Genomic DNA, 4,617 nt, shown 5'->3' on the forward strand with positions numbered 1-4,617 from the left:
TTTTTGTCATTGTCTTTAAAAAAAAAAATACCTGTTAACATAAGCAAGGAAAATATCTAAGTAAGTCAGGTTATAATCCAGACCAGACAAAAAAAGGATTAACAGGACAGTTTCAAAAGGAAGATAAGCTTTCTTAGTAGTTCCTGATTCTTCATTCAGTTATCCTGTCTTCATAATAATGGAAACCACTACTTGGGTTAACACTATGTTCACAACTTCTAGGGAAAGATGACTTTTTTCTCAGGTTTCAGGAAGTAGAGCTCTTCCAGGTGCAACCACTTCCAAAAGTAGGTATCAACAGGGTCTAAGTTCATTCTCCAAACCAAACACTTTGGACTTCAGGTTCTTCTTCAGTTATCCTTGTATCTTATGTGTCTGTCTATTGCTCTTCCGGACCTCATGTAGAATGACAAGGTCCTGATCTGTCTGAGCATTAAGTGCTGTCTTATAAAGCATCTGCTCTAAGTCTTTTAAATTTCTGCCAGAGAGCTTTAATATCTGTCTTATAACCTTCTACTTCCAATACATCAGTTCTCCAAGGCCTCATAGCATTTTGGTCATTACCTGTAAACACTTCCCCATCTTGTTAGTGCAATCCTTGAAAATCTCTCTCCTCACGCCTTTTTCATCATGAATTTGGGCAAGTTCTTCTAGCGAAATGCATTGCTTTTGGTACATGTTAGAAAGTTTTTTTCTCTTGTATTAACTTATCCTTCAAGGTCTTAATATATTAATTTTGTTTATGATGACTCTGGTATACAACTGGCCACACTTTTCCAACTTTATCTTCTTTCTTCTTACATTGCAGCTTGTATTGCTTAATCTTTAACACTAAACCATCCTTTTCAAGCATCCATGACTTCTCCTTATGTTGGTTTTCAAATATGAGTTTTAAAAAGTCTTTGGTGCTCTCATAGAGCAGTTCTTGGGTGTGATGGAGACTTTTGGTTAGTTCTTTGATTTTCTCCTGATTTCTCTGATGATGAACTTGTATTTCCTCAATGAGAATCTATCTATCTTCCATGAGATTTTCAACTTGTCCTCTAGAAAGCTTGGTCTGTTCTTCCAGCTGAGCCTGCAGTGCTTCCACCTGTAGGAGAAGCATCTGTATGTCTCTTTGGTATTGCTCAGTATTTTCTTCTCTCTTTCTCATTGCTGGTCTTCTTTTGATTGCTTTAGGATCTGCTTTTAAAGTTGAAGATTCATTCTGTTCATGTTTATTTAAAATCTGGATAGTCTTTTGGGGAATGGTCATTTCCCCAATATCTGTTCCCACAAGAGCCAAGAGACTTTGAATCTTTTTCTTATCTTCTACTTCCCTGATTCTCAGTCCGTTGTTTTCTGAGTAGAGTTGTAAAACATGTTCTCATTCCTGGAAGAGGCACATAAAGCTTTCTGCAATTCAGCAATGTCTTCCTTTTTCTGCTGCAAATCCCATTTTAGTTTATGCTGCCCATTCACATGCTTCTTTGCACAGTTCCAGTTTCTTCATTAGGTCCTCGTTTTCTGTTCTCTCACACTCAGCTATCTTATTTTGAAAATATTCTAGAAGCTCCTAAGAAGGACAGAGAACAGCCAGGCAGTCTTCAATGGAAAGGCAAGACTGAATCTGAATCCCCTCCACCTGGTGGGACCAATGAACCTAGAGGAAACATTTCTGCAAACATGGGTGTGTGACCTGGTTAAGTGCATACTTTCTTTTTCACACCTTTGCATACTGTACAAAGCACAATGTCCTTGTTTTATAGACAGATAGTTCCTATTCCAACATCTCCTTAATATCCTAGTTTAGGTGCACAATACTTACAATTAACATTTGTTTAGCACATTACATTATTTTATTTGTTCCCACAACACTGAATTTCTTTTAATCCCTTATTTTACAAATGAGAATACTGAAGTTTAGACTAACATGAGATTAGGGAATATTGGAACTCTACTTCATGACATCCAAACCCTGGACTGTTTTTTTTTTCCCATTTCATCGCATTGCTATAGCTCCCCATTGCTCGGCACCACCAAGGTATTGTCTGCAGACTCTTTTATCATTGTTGTTAAGTGAAGTAGAGTTGGTTTTGATTCATGGCGACCCTGTATAGGGTTTCCATGACTGTAAATCTTTACCGAGCAGAAAGCATTGTCTTTCTCCTGGAGAGTGGCTGGTGGGTTTAAACTGCCGACCCTGTGCTACAGTCCAGTGGTTCAATGCTCCTCAAAACCCTCCATATTTCAGGCTCGCTTCTTCTGTAGGCAGTTTTTCTACCTCACAAGTTTGTCTTATCAAGGTCCTAAGCCCATGAACTTTAAACAGGAAAGCCCATACTCACCACCAAAAAAATCATTTCTGAATCTGAGTGAACCTCTAGATGCAGATACAAAATTACAGGAAATACAAACAGAAGATAAAGGATGCAATTTACAAAGTCCAGACTCTAGAAAACTCTTCAACAAATAAATCATGTTTTATGGATAGACCGATAAGGATGGGAGAGAGAGTGGTGACCTATAGATTGGTGGTTGTGTCCCATGGAATTGGCTACAAGCCATGGCAACCATAGTATAAGGTTTCCGAGGTTGTAAATCTTTAAGTGTGCAGAAAGCCTCATCGTTCTCCTGCAGTTGTTGTTGTTGTTGTTGTTAAGTGCCATCGAGTCGGGTCGAGGCTGCTAAATTCGAACTGTTGACCTTGTGGTCAGCAGCCCAATTTGTAAATCACTAGGCCACCAAGGCACTTATATATTAAATTGGACACTTAAAAGATATAACAACAAATCATGATGTTTAAACCTCACTTTAGCACTGATTCAAATAAACTATAAAAATAAGAGAAAATTTGTGAGACAATAGGAAATTTAAACACTAATTAGATATGGAGTCCTGGTGCAGAGCTATTGGCTAAGTACTCAACTGCAAGCCTCAAGGTCGGCTGTTAAAATCCATCAGCCACACATTAGAAACACTATATAGAAACACTGTGAGCCAGAACTGCTTGAGGGCAGTTAACAAAAACAGATGTTTGATATTAAATGATCATTGTTATTTTTTAGATATAATTATGGAGTGTTCTTTTTTTTCTTTAAAAGTATATCTTTATTAGAGATATCTGCTAAAATATTTATGGATGAAGCTATAGGGTGTCAGAGATAGATTTCAAAATAATATGGAAGGAGAGAGTGGGGAATTTAGATAAAATCAGAGTGTTGTTGAGTTGAAGCTGAGTGGTAATGAGTACATTGGGATTCATTATACTATTCTGTCTGCTTGTACTTATTTAAAGCCTTCCTTATACAGAGTTCTCTTATAAAAAGCTATCAAAAAATGCTTGTTTCCATCTTTCCCTTAATATGATCACCTGCATTGAAAGAGAAAAGCTATGAATGCATAACTTTAAAAAAAATGTAAGATATCTTTGATAGACTACAAGCAGAGAATAATGAATGAAATCACTTTTTGTGTCTCTTTGTTTGAAAGATATAAAGAAATAAACAGGAACTACAGAAGAGCATAGTACTCCTGGTGTAGCGCTGTGGGTTAATGCAATGGACTGAAAAGTCTGTTTGAACTGCAAGGTCGCTACAAGCTCACCAGCTGCTCCTTGGATACCCTATACAGGGTCGCTATGGGTCAGAACTGACTTGACACAGCACTTAACAACAGAAGAGAATGGGATTTCTGGTGCAGTGCTATAGGATCAGCACTGGACTGTGAACCACAAGGTAGGCAGGTCAAACCCATCATGTACTTCTTGGAAACCCTAAAAAAGGTCGCTATGAGTTGACAGCAGTTAATAACAACAACAAAGGAAAGAAAGGAGTCCTGTTGTGGCTCTGTAGATTAAGCAATAGACCATAAGGTCGGTTTGAACTACAAAGTCAGTAGTTCAAACTCACCAGCCACTCCTCTGAAACCCTATACAGGGTTGCACTGAGTTAGAACTGATTCAACATCATTTAACAACAACAACAACACAGAAGAGAAGGAAAACCAAGAGTCAACATAAACAGGGGAATATAAATTGCTGTCTAGACTTGTAAAGAAAACTAAAATCCTTACAACTGGATCAATAAACAACATCATGATAAGTGGACAAAAGATTAAAGTTGTCAAAGACTTCCATTTGCTTGGATCCACAATCAACACTCATAGAAATCAAATAACTTTTTGCATTAGGCAATTGTTAAAATGTTAAAGAGCAATGATGCCAATTTGAGGACTAAGGTGCTCCTGTATTTTTGTATTTTCAAAGTTGAACAATGAATAAGGAAGACTATAAGAATCCAGGCATTTGAATTATGGCCTTGGTGAAGAATATTTAAAGTACTATGAATAGACAAATCTGTGTTAGAAGAAAAGTAGCCTGGCTGCTCCTTAGAAGTAAGGATGGCAAGACTGTGTCTCCCTTTCTTTGGACAGGTTGTCAGGCAGTATCAATCTATGGAGAAGGAAATCATGCTTGGTAAAGTAGAGGGTCAAAGAAAAAGAGGAAGAGCCCCAGTAAGATGGTTTGGCACAGTGGCAGCAACAATGGTCTCAAGAATAACAACAATTATGAGAATGGAAAAGGACCAGGCAGTGTTTTGTTCTGTTGTTGTTGTTGTTGTCAGGTGCCATCGAGTC

At 37.7% G+C, this 4,617-nt stretch overlaps 1 pseudogene; it reads right to left on the minus strand.

The window, feature by feature from the left end:
- Window positions 1–294: 294 nt before the first annotated feature.
- LOC102817923 overlaps window positions 295–4,617 on the minus strand; it is a 38,482-nt pseudogene continuing 34,159 nt past the window's right edge.

Source organism: Chrysochloris asiatica, unplaced genomic scaffold (assembly GCF_000296735.1).
Source record: "Chrysochloris asiatica unplaced genomic scaffold, ChrAsi1.0 scaffold00135, whole genome shotgun sequence".
In the NCBI taxonomy this organism is placed as follows: Eukaryota; Metazoa; Chordata; class Mammalia; order Afrosoricida; family Chrysochloridae; genus Chrysochloris; species Chrysochloris asiatica.